The sequence below is a fragment of the Rhinolophus sinicus genome, chromosome 3 (genome assembly GCF_057876585.1).
Source record: "Rhinolophus sinicus isolate RSI-liver-muscle chromosome 3, RSI-T2T, whole genome shotgun sequence".
NCBI lineage: Eukaryota > Metazoa > Chordata > Mammalia > Chiroptera > Rhinolophidae > Rhinolophus > Rhinolophus sinicus.
The window spans coordinates 187,794,741-187,813,736 of record NC_142503.1 but is presented as its reverse complement, the minus strand read 5'-3'; the positions used below and the strand labels follow the sequence as shown (position 1 = coordinate 187,813,736).

The window sequence follows — 18,996 nt, the reverse complement described above, 5'->3', positions numbered from 1 at the left end:
CAGAGTCAGTTCTCTTTCCATCAACATATATTAGGCCCTGTTTACCCTCTTCTAGAGTCCCCTCTCCCCCCTTACCCTCTGGTAGCCCCTAAACTATTGTCTATGTCTATGAGTTTTTGTTTTTTCATTTGTTTGTCTTATTCTTTTGCTGTTTTCAGTCTTATATTCCACATATCAGTGAAATCATATGGTTTTCTACTTTTTCTGTCTGACTTATTTTGCTTAGCATTATAATCTCAAGATCCATCCATGTTGTCACAAATGGTAGTATTTCATCTTTTCTTACCACTGAATAGTATTCCATTGTGTATATATACCACAACTTCTTTATCCACTCATCTTTCGAAGGACAATTGGTTGTTTTCATATCTTGGCCACCATAAATAAAGCTGCAATGAACATTGGAGCACACGTGTCTTTATGTATAAATGTTTTCAGATTTTTTGGGTACACACCCAGGAGAGGGATTTCTGGGCCATATGGTAATTCGAGTTTTAATTTTTTGAGGAACCTCCACACTGCCTTCCATAGCAGCTGCACCAATCTGCATTCCCACCAACAGTGTAAGAGGGTTCCTTTTTCTCCACAGCCTCTCCAACACTTGTTACTATTTGTTTTGTTGATGATAGCCATTCTGACTGGGGTGAGGTGACATCTCATTGTGGTTTTTATTTGCATTTCTCTGATGATTAGTGATGTTGAGCATTTTTTTCATGTCTATTTGCCATTTGTATGTCCTCTTTGGAGAAATGTCTCTTCAGGTCCTCTGCCCATTTTTCAATTGGGTTGTTTTGTTGTTGTTGTTGTTGAGTTGTATGAGTTCCTCACATATTTTGGATATTAGCCCCTTATTGGAGGCAATGTTTGCAAAAATCTTCTCCCATTCAGTTGGTTGCCTCTTTATTTTGTCAATGGTTTCTTTTGCTGTGCAGAAGCTTTTAACTTTGATATAGTCCCATTCATTTACTTTAGCTTTTACTTCCCTTGCCTTTGGAGTCAAATTAATAAAATACTCTTTGAACCCAAGGTCCATAAGTTTAGTACCTATGCTTTCTTCTATTCAGTTTATAGTTTCAGGTCTTATGCTCAGGTCTTTGATCCATTTTGAGTTAACTTTGGTACATGATGACAGATAGCAGTCCAGTTTCATTCTTTTGCACATGTCTTTCCAAGTCTTCCAGCACCATTTAGTGAAAAAGTTGTCTTTTCTCTGTTGTATGCTTTTTACTTCTTTGTGAAAATTATCTGTCCATATTTATGTGGGTTTATTTCTGGGTTCTCAGTTCCATTCTATTGGTCTGTGTGTCTGTTTTTCTGCTAACAGCACGGTTGCCCTGTAGTACAAGCTAAAGTCAGGGAGTGTGATACCTCCAGCATTGTTCTTTTTCCTTAGGATTTCTTTGGCTATTTGGGGTCTTTGTGGTTCCACACAAATCTGATGATTTTTTGTTCTATTTCTTTAAAAATTGCCATTGGGATTTTGATGAGGATTGCATTAAGTCTGTATATTGCTTTGGGTAATACAGCCATTTTAACTATATTGATTCTTCCAATCCATGAGCACAGAATATCTTTTCATTTCTTTGTGTCTTCTTCAATTTCTTTTAAAAATGTCTTATAGCTTTCAGCATATAGATCTTTCACATCCTTGGTTAAGTTTATTCCTAGGTATTTATTTCTTTTTGTTGCAACTGCAAAAGGAATTGTGGGATTTTTTTAAATTTCTTTTTTCTGAGATTTCATTTTAGTATATAGGAATGCAATGGACTTTTGAATCTTGATTTTGTAGCCGGCAACTTTACTGTAATTGTTTATTGTTTCTAATAGCTATTTGGTGGAGTCTTTAGGGTTTTCTATATATAGCATCGGGTCATCTTCAAGGGGAGACAATTTAACTTCTTCATTCCCAATTTGGATGCCTTTTATTTCTTTCTCTTGCCTGATTGCTCTGGCGAGGACTTTCAGCACTATGTTGAATAGCAGAGGTGATAGGAGACAGCTCTGTCGTGTTCCTGAACGTAGAGCAAAGGGCTTCAGCTTTTTACTGTTCATTATATTACCTGAGGGTTTGTCATATATGGCCTTTATTATGTTAAAGTATTTTCCTCCTATACCTATTTTATTAAGTGTTTTAATCATAAATGGATGTTGTGTCTTGTCAAATGCTTTTGCTTCATCAATTGATATAATCATATGATTTTTGTCCTTTATTTTGTTTATGTGGTGTGTCACATTGATGGATTTGTGAATGTTGAACCATCCTTGTGCCCCTGGGACGAACCCCACTTGGTCGTGATGCATATTTTTTTTTAATGCATTGTTGCATTTGGTTTGCTAGAATTTTATTTAGGATTTTTGTATCTGTATTCATCAGAGATATTGGTCTGTAGTTTTCTTTTTTTGTGTGTGTTATCCTTACCAGGTTTTGGTATCAGGGTAAGGACGGCCTCATAAAATGAATGAAGGAGTATTGTCTCTTCTTCAATTTTTTGGAAGAGTTTGAGTAGAACAGGTATTAGATCCTCTTTGAAGGTTTGGTAGAATTCACTAGTGAAGCCATCTGGTCCTGAACTTTTGCTTTTGGGAAGGTTTCGGATGACTGATTCAATTTCCTTACTGGTAATCAGACTATTTAGATTTTCCAATTATTTGTGATTCAGCCTAGGAAGTCTATATGTTTCTAAGAACGTTTCCATTTCTTCTAGACTATTGAATTTTGTGGCATATAGTCCTTCATAGTATTCTTGGATGATCCTTTGTATATCTGTGGCAACCGTGATAACTTCCCTTCTTTCATTTCTGATTTTGTTTATTAGTGTCTTCTCTTTTTATCTTAGTGAGTGAAGCCAAAGGTTTATCAATTTTATTAATCTTTTCAAAGAACCAGCTCTTTGTCACATTAATTTTTTTCTATTGTCTTTTTGTTCTCTATTTCATTTAGTTCTTCTCTGATTTTTATTATTTCCTTTCTTCTGCTGACCTTGGGTTTCATTTGTTCTTCTTTTTCTAGTTCTTTAAGGTGTAATTTGAGGTTATTTATCTGGGATTTTTCTTGTTTCTTGAGATAGGCCTGTAATGATATAAATTTCCCTCTTAAAACTTCTTTTACTGCATCCCAAAAATTTTGCTAGGATGTATTTTCATTCTCATTTGTTTCTATGTATCTTTTGATCTCTCCTCTTATTTCTTCTTTGACCCAGTCGTTTTTTAAAAGTATGCTGTTTAATCTCCACATATTTGTGGTTTTAACTGCTTTCTTTTTGTAGTTGCTATCCAATTTCAAAGCCTTGTGATCACAGAATATGCTTGGTATGATTTCAATATTCTTAAATTTGCTGAGGCTAGTTTTATGTCCCAATATATAGTCTATCCTTGAGAATGTTCCATGAACACTAGAAAAAAGTGTATAGTCTGATGTTCTAGGATGAAGTGCTCTATAAATGTCAATTATGTCCATTTCATCTAATGTGTCATTTAGGGCTGCTATTTCATTATTTATTTTCTGTTTGGATGATCTATCCATAGCTGTCAATGATGTATTTAACTCCCCTAGTATAATTGTGTTTTGGTCAATTTCTCCCTTTAGTTCTGTTAGTAGTTGCTTGGTACATTTCGGTGCTCCCTGATTGGGGACATAAATATTGATGACTGTTATATCTACTTGTTGTATAGTCCCTTTTACAATTATGAAATGTCTATCTTTGTCTCTTGTTACCTTTTTATCCTGAAGTCTTTTCATCTGATATCCATATGGCTACACCTGATTTTCTCTGGGTACCATTTGCTTGGAGTGTCAATTTCAACCTTTCACTTTTCTATGTTTGTCCTTGTAGATGAGATGTGTCTCTTGGAGGCAGAATATGGTTGGGTTTAGTTTATTGATCCAATCTGCTACTCTGTGCCTTTTTATTGGCGAGTTCAGTCCATTTACATTTAGGGTGATTATTGATATGTGAAGATTTCCTATCATTCTATCCTTGGTTTTCTGGTAAGACTGTGTCTCCATTGTTTCTTTGACATTTTGTTGTTGTCCATTATTTCTGTGTGGTGGTATTCTATGATTTTTCCCTCTGTTTCCTCTTTTATTATGTTATATATTTCAGTTCTGGATTTTTTTTTTTTTTTTTTTGAGTGGTTACCATTAAGTTTATGTAAAAGAAAGTTTCATATTTAGAGTGTTTCATTTTCTTCAGCATGCTTACTTTCTCCATTGCCAAATTCTGGTTGAGAAATTTACTCTCCCCCCTTTTATGTTTTGGTTGTCACAAATTATTCCTATTTATGCTGGTCAAATGGCCTTCTTCAGTATTTCTTGCAGTGCAGGTCGTGTGTTAGAAAATTCCCTCAGCTTCTGTATGTCTGGAAAAGTCTTTATTCCTCCTTCATATCTAAAGGATATCTTTGCTGGATATATTATTCTTGGTTCATAATTTCTCTTCTTTAATAGTTTGAATGTTTGATTCCACTCCCTTCTGGATTGTAGAGTTTCTGCTGAAAAATCTGATGATAATCTAATGGACTTTCCTTTGTAGTTTACTGTCTTCTTTTCCCTGGCTGCCTTCAGGATTCTTTCTTTTTTGTTAATTTTTGACAGCTTCAATACAATGTGCCTTGTAGAAGGCCTGTTGCGGTTGAGGTAATTAGGTGTTGTATTTGCTCCTTGGATTCCAAGATCCAGTTCTTTCCACAAGTTTGGGAAGTTCTCGTTGACTATTGTTTGAATATACTCTCTGTTCCCTTCTCTCTTTCTTCTCCTTCTGGTAGGCCCATTATTTTTATATTGCTCTTTCTGATGGTGTCAGAAAGTTCTTGTAGAGTTCTTTCACTTCTTTTAAATCTCAAGTCTCTTTCTTCTTCCATCAGTGCCATTTCCAGATTTCTATCTTTGATGTCACTGAGTCCTTCCTCCATCCAGTCAACTCTACTACCTAACCTGGTTATTTCATTCTTCATTTATTTTATTGAGTCTTAATCTCCAAAAATTATATTTGGTTCTTTTTAAAAATTTCAATCTCTTTGTTAAAATGTTTATTTTGTTCTTTGATTGTGTTTCTGATTTCATTAAACTCACTGTCTGTGTTTTCTTGCACCTCGTTGAGTTTTTTAAGAACTGCAATCTTGAATTTTCTGTCATTTAAGTCAGATATTGCCACGTCTTTAAGTTCATTTTCTGGACACTTTTCATTTTCTTCCTGAGCTGTCTTGTTACCTTGGTTATTTATGGCAATTAATGATTTATTATTTCTCTTCCTAGGCATCTAGAAGAGTGAGTTCTGCAACAGGTTGATAGAAAGATGTGTTTCTTTTGTTTTCCAGTAGGTGTTTGTAGGATGTTTTGTTTTCTCTCCTACTGCAGCCTTTCATTCTCTCTCACACTGTAGTGTTTATTTTCTTTGCACTATTCTGTCTTCTCACACAATGGGGGGATTCCCTGGAAGGTGGGCTTCTCTTCTGTGAACAGTTCACCTGGGTCATAGGGTTCCACATCTGTGGGGGGATGTGGAGAGCTTTAAGTTCCAAAGCTCTTCCTGCACCAGATTCAGAGCCCGTGAGTTTCAGCAGCTCTGTTTACTCCTGCAGGGATCTGCCTATATAGGTGGGGACAGGGGCAGGGTGGGTTGTGAGAGGTGGCCCAGAGCAATGATGATGACCACCACCACAAGCAGTCTTGCTTCCATGGCTCCCTCCCCTTTGCTGGAACTAGTTGGGCTGCGAGTCCATGTCTGTGGACCACAGTTCTCAAAAGTGCAAATATTCTGTTCTTTTGATCTGACATGGCTACTGTTCTACTGACAGGTGGCAGCGGGGCGAGCTCTGGGAGGGCGATCTCTGGGGGGCGGCTAGGCTCAGTGCCTAAGGCTTCCATTCTCTGATCAGCAGTGAGGGCTTAAACCACCATTTTCAGCCTTATTCCCTCAGGCTTTGCTCCCAGGTCTCTGCCATGAGTGTTGAGTTCATCTGTGTTATATGCTGTTCCCTCAGACCTGTGGGCCATAAGCGGAGCCCTAGCTGTCCGAGTTCTTCCCTCTCCCACAGCTGCGATAGTTCCCAAATGCAGCAAGCTCGGAGCACCGAGGTAGGTCTGTGTCTCTGTCTCCACACTTCTCCCTTCTCTCCTTCCTCACTCGCACAGTTTGCCTACCTTTAGATGATTTCAGTAGTACATCTCTTAGTCTTGCCTGTCTGCTATGCAGGGAGTCCTTTGTGGAGTTACAGTTGTTCAACTTGTTGTAAATTCCAGGGGAGATTTCAAGAGGCTCACCTCACGCTGCCATTTTTATGATGTCATAACTTCTTATTTCCAATTTCTATTATGTCTAATTGAGAGAAGTCAAGGGTGAAGGAACTCTCATTTATGTTGTCATTATGGACGAGGTCTGATATAGGATCTCCAATTTTCAACATGTGTTTTTATTGGACATTCATATTTACTCACAAGGAGGGATATATATATATATATATATATATATATATATATATATATATATATATATATATATAATTTTTTATTTTTTGTAATGAGCCAAGATTGTTTGCACCATATATTGATTCACTCTGCATTTCATTGTTTAGGACTGAGGCACAATGTCTCAACTGGAATACCAGAAGTATATTGGAATCTACTTAATAGCTGGGCTGTGGCTTTTAAGCAATGACCTCAACAAAAGGAAGGCAATGTGAATAGTCAGTCAATATCCAGCCATCACTGCCACCGGGTCTACATTTTATTGACTAAGTGTCTTCATTTCCAGGGGCCTCCTTATTCCATATAATTTTGCTATATTAGTGGTTAATTTATTTAATTCAAGCAAAAAAAAATGTTTACAAGTTATTCTATAGTAATTTACTAAATTTTAATATTTAGTTACATTAGTTATATATCATTTTCCAAACTATGTCCCTTTCAATTCCCTTTGTTTCTATTGGTTTCACCAATATTTTATTAATTACTTACTATATGCCAAGCATTGTGATGGTTTCAGGAGAACAAGTATATATATACAAAATACCTTGGGCACTTTTAGTTAATTATAGTGGATGGATTATATGCATTGATCTCTAAGATTTCTTCAAATGCTACTAAAATGAGAATGCATAAGAATAAAATATGTTGGCCTTCTAGGATGTCAAAAATGGAAGGGGGGAAACAAAGTGAATGAGAAAGGTGAATTTATTTTTGGAAGAATGAAAAACATGTAAAGGTATAATAACTGACAACATATCTGAAAAAGTCGAAACATAAGTCCCTGAATAGAGTGGGACTCTAAGTCATAAATCTATTAACTTATGATGATAGATCAGGAAGGCTTACAATTTGAAAATACAAGTAATATACAAGATGAGGAAGATATCAGGATAACAACAGGGGACAATGTTAAAATCTCTAAGAAATTATGTTCCACAAGGTAACCCTTATTTTGTCTCCCCTTCCCTCCCAGCCATCCATCCTCTCCTGCTAATGTGTTTACCAACTGAAAAAGAAAAAAAGAAAAAATAGCACCGGAGCTTTCAAATTCAGAGACACAGCAAAATGGGCTGAAGGTAAGACTTTAAACAGAAAACAAGTATTCAGTGAAAATGTATAAACCATGAAACAGTGCCAGCTCGTATACATTTCTCTTAGTCTGTTTCCACAATTCCTGTAGCCAGTTCACATGCCCTTCAAAAGGAGAGTAGCAGATCCATTCTTGAAAAGGCTGAAGGACCAATGGTGAAGAACCATAGGTAGCTTTGTCTGGGATAAATGGTCTTCATTGTGAAAAGTCAGCATCTCCCTATACTGACACCTCCCAGTTAATAAGTCCTACACATGGCCCAAGAGTTCCAATTAACAGTCAAGCTTCATAAGACATGAAAGACAAAATCCAACATAAACTAACATGAAAAAGTGACCTCATGGAAAACAGAGAATCTCAGGAGCAGAAAAAAACAAAACAAAACTATAATTGATATTGTGAGATATGAGGAAATATACTGTTGTTGCTTTAATAAGAAACAATCACTTAACTTCATTATGTCTCATTTGTAAAATGGTACCTCCTAGTGTGGCTATGAAGATAACATTAATGAATATATGTAATATATTTAGAACAATACCAGACCCACAATAAATTATACGTATTAACTATGGTATTAAAATCAAGGAATACATTGAATTATATGTTTATGATTACTTCATAAATTTTTAGGACTGAGGATAGTGTTCAAATTATATTAATCTTACAATCTGAAAAGGAAATCAAGAAAACAATTCCATTTATAATAGTATCGAAATACTAAAAATATTTAGGAAAATATTTAGCAATATATGTCTAGGACTTGTATATTGAAAAGCACAAGCCATTATTGAAGGAAATTATAGAATTAAAGTAATAAATGGAAAAGTCACTTTGTGTTCATAGATTAGAAGATTGAATATCGTTAAGATGGTAAGACTTGCCAGATTGATCAACGGACACAACACAATTCATATCAAAATCTTAGTTTGTTTTTACTTACTGATCCTAAAATTCATACAGAAATGAAAAGGGTACAAAATAGTAATAATAATAATAATAACAAAGTTAGAGGATTCAAACTTCCTGATTTCAAAACTTATTTCAATATACAGTAATCAAGACAGAGAAGTATTGGCATAAGGATAAGTGGAAAGATCATTGGACTAGAATTGACTATATATAGGAATCTTACATTTATTGTTAATTGATTTTTGACAAGGGTGTTAAGACAATTCAATGAGGGAAAGAATAATGTTTTCAACGAATGTTGTCAGAACAACTGGATATCCACATGTAAAAGAATTAAGTTGGACTCCTACCTGAAATCATGTACAAAAACTAACTCAAAATGGATCATAAGTATAAATGTAACAACCAAAACTGTAAAACTCTTAGAAGAAAGCATAGGAGTAAATCTTTGTGACCTTGGTAGAGGTAACGGTTGCTATGACAACAAAAGTCAATCAAAAACAAAATAGATAAAATAGAATCCATAAAAATGTTTAAAATTTTGTGCTCCTAAGACATAATCAAGAAAATGAAATGACAGCTTATAAAAATAATTTTTGCAAATCATATCTTATCAGGAAACTAGTGCCAGACCATATAAAGGATACTTATGACTCAACAGTAAGAAGACAACCTGATAAAAAAACAAACAAACAAAAAAACACATAAAGAACTTGAGTAGATATTTCTACAAAGAATATTTTCAAATGACCAGCAAGAACATGAAAAGATACTCAAAAGCATTAGTCATTAAGAAAATGCAAATCAAGCGGTAATGAAATACCACATCACACCCACTGGTATAGCTAGATGATAACAAATGGTGTGGAAGATGTGGAGTAATTAGAACATTGGTGCAGGTGACATTGTAAAATGTTGCAGCAACTATAGAAAATAGCTTGACAGTTCCTAAAACTGTTAAACATAGATTTACCATATGATGCAGAAATTACACTCCTAGGTATATACCTAAAGGAATAAAAACATATTTTCAAAAAAAGTGTACAGTAGTGTTCATAGCAGAATTATTCTTAATCGTAAAAAAGTGGAAACCACCCAAATGAATACAACTAGGTGAATGGGTAAATCAAACACGATGTGGTTTATCCATTCAATGGAGTATTATTCAGCAATGAGAATAAATGAAGTGTCCATGCTATAATATGGATGAGCCTTGAAAACATTAAGCTAAGTAAAATGAGCCATTCAAAAAAGGCCACATTATGTTTTTTTCACTCATATGAATTATCCATAATAGGAAAATTGATAGAGAAAATAGAATACTGTTTGCAGGGAACTCAGGATAGAGGATAATGGGGAGTGACTTCTAATCAGTATAGGGTTTCCTTTTGGGGTGATGGGCTTGTTTTAAAATTAGGTAGTAGTGATAGTTGTATAAATTTGTGAATATTAAAAAAAACACTGAAGTGTACACATTAACAGGTGAATTTTATGATATACAAACTACATCACAATAAAGTTAATAAAAATAGATTAATCATTAATCTCATTAGAATGAAGAACAGCAACATTATGACTTATTGTGAAACAGAAAAATGATGAAATTTTAAGAAGGAAGAACCCAGAGTACAAATAAGGAGCTGTGGATGATTGGTGAATTGAGTTAAAAGTATCTTTAAAAAAAATTGTTAAATTTATTGGGATAACATTGGTTAATAAGATTATGTTTTAAGTGTGTAATTCTATAATATATCATCTGTTCGTGACATTGTGTGTTCACTACACAAAGTCAAGTCTCCTTCATATGTTTGACCCCCTCTACCTGCTTCTACCTCCCCTACCGTTCTTCCCTTTAGTAACCACCATATTGTTGTCTATGTTGATTAATTTTTTGTCTGTTTGCTTTGTTTGTTCATTTGTTGCTTTCTGTACTATATCCCACATATAAGTGAAATCATATGGTTCTTGCCTTTTTCCATCTGACTTATTTTGCTTAGCATGATAATCTCAAGATCTATCCATGTTGATGCAAATGACAGTATTTCATCTTTTCTATGACTGAGTAATATTCCATTGCATACATGTACCCCATCTTTATCAAATCATCTATCGAAGGACACTTAGTTGTTTTCATGTTGGTCACCGTGAATAATGTTGCAGTGAATACAGGGGTACATATAGCTTTATGAATAAATATTTTCAAATTTTTTGAGTAGATACCCAGAAGAGGGATTGCTGGGTCATTTAGACTTGATGACCTTAATGAACTCAAACCTCACATGTAGGACAAACTATCATATTTGCATTCACCATGGGCTGTGAAATGGAACTGATGATGAATGAGTGGGTATAGATGCTGGAACTTAAGAGACCAGTGGGATCTTATAGACCATATAGCTCAGTTAAATGCAGAAAAGATCTTTGCTATAATCATATTTACACACCTTGTGAGTGTACAGACAAAAGGAACCCAAAAGATTCATGTTCTGGTGTTTTGTTGACATGTGAATGCATTAGAGTGTAACTATTTTCATCAATGTATTATATATTTTCTTTCATTCTATATCTATATGTATCACACAAACTAGTCAGCAATAAGATAGAAACTATTCACTTGTTGCAAATAATATGTTAAAATTAGAACATACTTGAGCAAACTCAATTGCTTTCTAAAAAGGCAAAATGCTTTCTTAAATGCAAAAATCGCAGGCAATATTAACACTGTTCTTTTCATATTTATTATCTTATTAATTTTGGCAATATCATAAAGTTGGTATAACATGATTTATTAGCTACAGTCTCATGCTGCTTGTTTTCCATGATTCCATTAACTTCTTTCTGAATTATAACTTCATTATTTTTCTATCAATTCAATAAATAATTAGATTTATTTATTTACTCTGGATTCAGTAATTGACTTCACCATTAATGAAAAAATACAGTCCAACAGAGAAGAATAAAGTGGTTTTGAATTATATTCAGGTGACTGTTGTGTGGTAGACACTATTTAACACAAACACGTATGTGTGTGCTTGCCACATGCCAGACACTGTTCTAATGATTTTATAAATGTTAACTCACATAATCTTCAAAATAAATCTGCAAGGTAGATATTAATGTTAACATAACAATTTGACATGTGAGGAAACTGAGGCCCTTAGGAGATAAGTTAAATAGCTGTGCTGTGGCAGCTTCATGACCACAGGCTGCCTATCAGATGGATAACCAAGAGCCTCCACTGGTAGTGGCTGGAGTTGTATCTCTGGAAGTGCTGGCCAATCATACACACTGCCTACCTTGAAAATGGATTAATGACCAGAATTGATGAGCAAGGACTGAGGAAATTTCATGTTGTTATACTAGGCATAAACACATCTTCTAATAGAAGGCTTCTCAGATAAGCATTCCCTTATCTTCAGCTCAGACTAATCTAATTACTTTTCCAGGTCCTTCCCCAAACTCAATGGTGATTATATTAACAGGTAGCAAATTTATAGGAAAGACTTTACTCTTGAACAATTCAGTCATGAACCTAAAAATGCTGGAGAATAAAGAAACTGACAGTGATTTCATGATATCTGGCACATAGACTCTGAAATCCTCAAGTGTGAGGATTATTGATTTATTAATATTCATGTCTTGAAGGACATAATAAAGTAACTGATTCATAAAAGAAATTAGATAAATATTTGATGATGGTTTTCCTGATGCAAGGAAGAGAAAAATGAAGGAAGGAAGGAATTACCAATGTTTGTGGTAAAAAGGTTTGTTTCTCATCACATCCCTAATTGAAGGGAACAGTTATTTTCACATTTTCCTTTTAAACATTTTAGAATTCCTTTTTATATTACTAGCATTTTAATATATACAACTCACTGTACAGGTATTAACACTCCCTTATTTTTAGATTTCATATTGTTGTCTGATTCGGTATTGCCAGAGCATTTCAACTCAATGCATTATAGTTTCATAGCAATTCCTGTTTTAATGCTCACAAAATTGGAATGTCCTTCTATTAGCCAAGGTGGGAATTGCTTAATAGTAACAGAATATCAGCCATCTCCACTATTTTACTCTAGGGAAATGGGAGAGATGAATTTTTGAAGCTCTATTTATTGCCTTCCAGCCAAGCCTTCCAGCCAAAAACAAAACAAAACAAAACAAACAAACAAAAAACCCACAAAAGGATAAAGGATAAAAAGAGCAGAAAACACCCTCAGAAAAAGGCAAGCATATGAGATATTCAGTCTTTTCACAGTCTTCACAAATGCGTAGATGAGGGACTTAATTTGTGGTCTCAATGTTTTGATCTGATTCCCTGTATTTGCATCTCTGACAACTAGATATGTCATTGCCCACTGAATAACCTCAGCATAACCACACTGCCACAGGCTGCCTGCCGACTCAGCAGAATGCAAAAGCTATCCAGTGGATCCTGCCACAGAGGTTGGCAGCATATGTCATGATCTTAAGAAAATAATTATTTCATTATTCAATGCACCATTTTTCTTACTATTGAATAATATCCCTATCCTCAAGGGATATTCATTCACTTTTAGAATAAGTCCTGTCACTTGTGACTTAACCATACCCAAACCCAGTAATTTTAAAGCCTATCCGGTTGAATCGTTTAGTTTATATGGCACATGTACAGACGCATGCTGTATCATCGTGTATGCATAGGCAAAAGGAGAGATAAGAACCCAGGCTAGCTGGCATTGCTCTTCTCCTAGTAACAAAAATGTTATCATTTCATTGAACATTATTTACTGATAATCTATAAAGCTCCTTACAAACAAATCTCTCTCTTTTTATTAGTTTGTCTCTACCCTTTGTGCTCAGTCCAGTTCTTTGTATCTCTCCCAGCTCAATACTTGTTTGATAACTACCAAGTTACTTGGAGAAGAGAAAACTAAAACAGAGTTAAGCTATAGTTAATTTTTCACAAGTAGGTATTCTGCAGTAAACTAAAATTCCTTTGAGGTCTCCTGTGCTTTATATACCAAACATGGCATTCCAACCTGGATTATGTACAAAATGGCGAAGTTTATCTATACATATGGCTGTGTTATAATTCATTTGTAAATGGCATAGGGAGCCATGGTATCATCACTTTTTGTACCATATTTTTTCATATGCTCAAGCCACATATATTATACCAAATAGAGAAAGTATTCAAACTTATTCCAAAGTTTAAACAAAGTCCAGCTGTTTCATAAAAATCGCAGTTGAATCTCTTTAAAGATTAGTGCAAAACTTCATAAAAATCTCTTCCATACCTCGTCCTTTCTTACATCCCTACCTTCTTAAATGTCCTGTCCCAGGAACTGAACTGATCAATAAGAATGTAATCATTAGCTATATAGACAGGACTTCGCTTCCATGTAGCTTACTGTCTAATGAGACTGAGAGAGAAGTCAATATTGAATTGCAGAGAAGAGTGCTATCAAGCTGATTCTCTTGTGAGCAAAGCCAGACTATAAACAATAAGCATGATAAGGCTATGACAAAGTTCCACATTCTTTCTACTGCTCTGATGGCCTGAATACCGTAGCACCTGAAAGGCAGAATGGAATTTAATAGACATCACTGACTGTAGAACAGGGAATCATAATCTAGCTTCACCATCCATCATCACAGACCAAGTTCATTTTGTTGCTGTCATGTATGTCACTATGGGAATAACTGTTTTACTAAGTAGTCAGCATCAGATCAGAGATGAGAAGAAAAGAAGTTGAAGAAAGTGGTTTATCACCTGTTGGCTCTTCTTTGACTTAAAGAACTCCTTGGATAATAGGATAATGACTCTCTGTGACCTGCAAGGGGGAAGATATCTTACAAATCAAAACAAAACAAACAAACAAACAAAAAATACTGGTCAAAGAATGTGGGAAGAGAGTAAGAACCCAGATCAATGATCATGGAAAGACAGCTCGTTGACCATTAGATGTATCATTTTCAATCCTACCTGCACGTGAAGGCTCAGAAATATCCACCATTTGAAATGAACAAAACAGAAAAGGGCTTTAGAACTTGATACTGAACTCAACCCCAAATGGTTTCCAAGGACACCATATTTTATTTAATAATTAAGTTCCTTTATTCAGGCCCCATCCACATCATTTGCATAAGAACACAGTGTCCAAGCCAGTTATACAAACAAAACCACTGAGACAATAATATTAAGGCTAATGTTGTAGGTTCAATGAAACCAATCTGTAAACAGTAGCTAAGTTTTAATAAGAGAACTGCCATTTATGAAACACTTACCTGGTGACATAAAATACCTAACATGCATTAACTTTTGAAATCCCTAACCAGCTCTACATAATAGGTATTTTATTCGTATTTTACAGATGTGGAGCCCAGAAGCTCAGAGTTTTTGTTTCCAAATAACACAGCAGTCAGATAATAGTCCTAGGATGGAAACCCATATCCGTGAATCCCAGGGACTGTTTTATTACTGCATAGAGCTGCCTGTCGAAAGAGGTTTTTAAGATATGGCTTCTCCCTCAAGGAAGTTATGATCTTGTTATAGAAATAAAAGCTACAATTGAATATAAATCAGCATGTATTTACTGCATACCTTTGTGCACAACATACTATGAGGTTTATGAAAATAATTACAGGATAGGCTCTGTCCTTAAGTAAAGCTTCTTAAATCAAAACCACATTGAAAAACCACCTCACAAGTGTTAGGATATCTATTATTCAAAAGACAAGAGATAATTAATAAGTTAATGCTGGTGAGAATGCAGAAAAAAGGAAACCCTCATGGACTGTTGGTAGAAATAGAAACTGGTGTAGCCACTATGAGAATATATATATATATATATATATATATATATATATATATATATATATATATATATATATATGACAACTATATTCGCAAACTTGTTGCACCGCTGTTGCTAACCTTTTTTGATATCAGAGGGAATATTCATTATGAAATTATACCAACTGGACAAACAGATAACCAAGTTTACTATTTGGAAGTGCCGAAAAGGCTGCATGAAAAGTTACACGACCTGAACTATTCACCAACAATTCATGGCTTTTGTGTCACGACAATGCACCAGCTCACGTGACACTGTCTGTGAGGGAGTTTTCAGCCAGTAAACAAATGACTGTATTGGAACACCCTGCCTACTCACCTGATCTCGTCCCCCATGACTTCTTTCTTTACCCAAAAATAAAAGAAATATTGAAAGGAAGACCTTTGATGACATTCAGAGCATCAAGCATAATATGACGACAATTCTGATGGCCATTCCAGAAAGAGTTCCAAAATTGCATTGAAAGGTAGAATAGGCGCTGGCATTGGTGCATATCTCCCCAAGGGGAATACTTTGAAGGTGACTGTAGTGATATTCAGCAATGCGATATGTAGCACTTTTTCTAGTATGAGTTTGTGAACCTAATTGTCCAATCTTGTGTGTGTGTGTGTGTTTGTGTGTGTGTGTGTAATATTATTCAGTCATAATGAAGAAGAAAATACTGCAATTTGCAACAACATGGATGAACCTGGAGGGTATTATGCTTAGTGAAGTAAGTGATACAGGGAAAGACAAATGTTGTATGATCTCACTTATATGTGGAATCTACAAAAGTCAAACTAATAGAAATAGAAAGCGAGTATACAATACACTCTTATTAACTATAACTGTATAGTTATAGTTAATAACTATAGTTATAGCTAATAACAACCCTCAACAAGGCTTGTCCTTGTTAAGTCACCTGTTGAATAGAACATGGGTCTGCCAGCCTGGGGCAGAGATGGCAGCCCCCACGTCCTGGCTGGAAACACAGTCTGGGGTACACACCAGGGGCAGAGGGTTGCGGGGTGTGGGGAATGTCATTCAAAGAATGCAAACTTTCAATTATAAGATGAATAAGTTCTAGGGATCTAATGTGCAACATGAAGGCTATAGTTAATAATACTGTATTGTACACTTGAAATTTGCTAAGAGATTCGATCTTCTCTCACCACACACCAAAAACAGTAACTATGTGAGATGACGGCTATGGTAATTAAGCTTATGGTGGTAATCATTTCACAACATATGTGTATATCAAATCATCACGTACACTTTAGATTTACACAAGGTTACATATCAATTATATCTCAATAAAACTAGGAAAAATAAAATAATTTAACAAAGAAAAAAAGCTTAGAAAAATATCAGAACTTAGACACTGTCTAACGCTTCATTTTAGTGATGAGGCTTCAATAACCTGAACAGGACATGCCTTCCCCAAACTTATCTGTGTCCTTATAGGTAAAGCAGGGCCAGCAGCTGGTGGTTGGCATGGTAATCATAGGTTATACCCAGTGTCATAGGTCTGTGATCAGTGCACACGACCCTGCTCTCAGGACTCCACACTTGGTATTTCATGCTCTGCACTGAAGTCTTACAATACTTCACAATTTTATCTCTGAATGGTGCCTTGTAAGTGAAGTTCTGGAGACAAGGGAGCGTGCCTCTCCAGGCTGTGTCCTCAGCTGCCAGCTGTCAGCTGCCTGCCCCCATGGGACCCTGGGAAACAGCCAGCCTCCCCTTCTCAACTTCTGCCCAGTTACTGCCCCTGCCCTTCATCCTTGGCAGGGAGCTGGGTGGGATGAGATGAGGGTCAAGGAAAGGTGTGTACCCCAGACTGTGTTTCTGGCCAGGGCATGGGGGCTGCCTTCTCTGCCCCAGGCTGGCAGAGCCATGCTGTGTTCAACAGGTGACTTAACAAGGACAAGCCTCCTGGCAACCCCCATGCTCATCCCAATGCAGAAATTGCCATCTCTTGAGGTTCACAGGCCTGCTATGCATTGGGACAGCAGACCACTGGGAAGAGATTTGATGTGTCAGCTGGCAGAAGGGCGAATCCTGGAGGGTTGTGAGTTGATGCTACACTACTGAGTCATGGGGTACACCTTTGGGCATCAAGGAGCTTTTGCACTTGCTGGGTGAGTGTCCCTGTGACCGAGAGAGCATGACACTAAATAGCAAATAAGCAATATGACATGTTAGTGCAGAGACCCAAGAAACAAAGAAAAACTTTTTTTTTTTAATTTTAGTACTTTAAGTACCCTATTTCACCCTGTATTTTGGACAAGAGACTCCATATTTTCCTTCCCATTGGGCCTAGCAAATTAGACGGCTCCAGTTACTATTTATCGATTGCTTAATATGTGCTAAGTTCTGGTGCTAAGTATTCTACATGAATCAACAGCATTCAACCATTATAATAACTGTTTATTGAAACAGTTATTAACTGAATTTTATGAATAAAGAAACCCAGGTCTGAAGAGGTTAAGGCAAGATGCCTAAGATCACACAGTCAGTGACTAAATCCTCAGCTTTGGTTATGGGATGCCATAGTCCATCTTTTTAACAACTATGCATTACTGTCTCCATCCTGGCCTCTGACACACTCAGAGTCCCTTAGACCCATCACACCAGGCTCCCCAAATGCTGCCATGGGCAGCAGAACTAAACCAGGCCCAATGGTAACCAAATACACAGACAGATAAAATGCTCCTGATGTTTGTGGGGTGGGGGCTGAGGCAGAGCTCTTGTCCACAGAAACATCTATAGCGTTTACAATTTTTTTCATGCAAGAGTTACATTTTCTATGCATTCAATAAGGCAGTAGCCCTGTGTTGGCTTACCTTTCTGTTGTTGCTGTTTTCTCGTAGAACTGTATTTTAGGGTCCGCAGTCCTAATATGGAGCTTCCTCTCCTGAGCACAGAAGACAAAATTGTGAGTGATGCCATAGGAACAATGCCAGCAATTGTATCTTTAACCGTAAAACCCATAAACCACATATAAATAAATGTGTCAGCATTCTTCTTTGATTGAACGTTGACGGCTTTCCATATCCTTGCTAAGAACAGCGTCGTCAAGTCCTCAGTACATATCTGCAGATAGATGCTACCACCATGTGAGAACACAGTGGAGGGGAAAAGCCATTCCAGAAAATCACAAATGCGATTAGACATCCTTTGGGCCTCCATGTATCATTGTGTCTACTTCTTTAGCCCAAAGTAAATCACACTGCCTCCACCCTCAACCATCTCTGATCACCGAACATGACCAGGATGCTTGCAAACATCGGGCTTCTCATCTCAGTTATTGAAATTTCATTTGTTCAAAGAAAATGACTGCAACACATGAGCTTTCCCTCCCTCATTCTCTCTCCCCGCAAATGCTCATTTATGGAGGAGCAGGTTTCAGTCTCTAAATGATTACTCTATGCTTGGCAGGTGAAGATTGCAGCGCCAGTTACGTTAATGATTTCTGAGGTGATGCTGAGGCCTCAGAGGCTGCTTGGCAGAACAGCTAGCAGGAAACTAATGAGCATCCCAGCACGACCCCGGACCATTAAAAGGGGGGTATTAAGAAGAGGGGGTGGGAAATAAATTAGAGACCTCAGCCTCTGGTAAGAATATCAGTGAAAGTCCTTAATGGAGTCTAGAAAAGAAAATTAATCACCCATAATGATTAGGGTGTGTGCAAATATTTGATTTAATCT

At 36.3% G+C, this 18,996-nt stretch overlaps 1 long non-coding RNA gene across 1 annotated transcript in view; it reads right to left on the bottom strand.

The window, feature by feature from the left end:
* LOC141570517 (uncharacterized) overlaps positions 1–18,996 on the bottom strand; it is an 861,799-nt gene that overhangs the window by 53,332 nt on the left and 789,471 nt on the right. Inside the window, exon 10 of the long non-coding RNA XR_012494572.2 lies at positions 18,133–18,203. This is a non-coding gene — a long non-coding RNA (uncharacterized LOC141570517). The remainder of the gene's footprint in view (positions 1–18,132; positions 18,204–18,996) is intronic.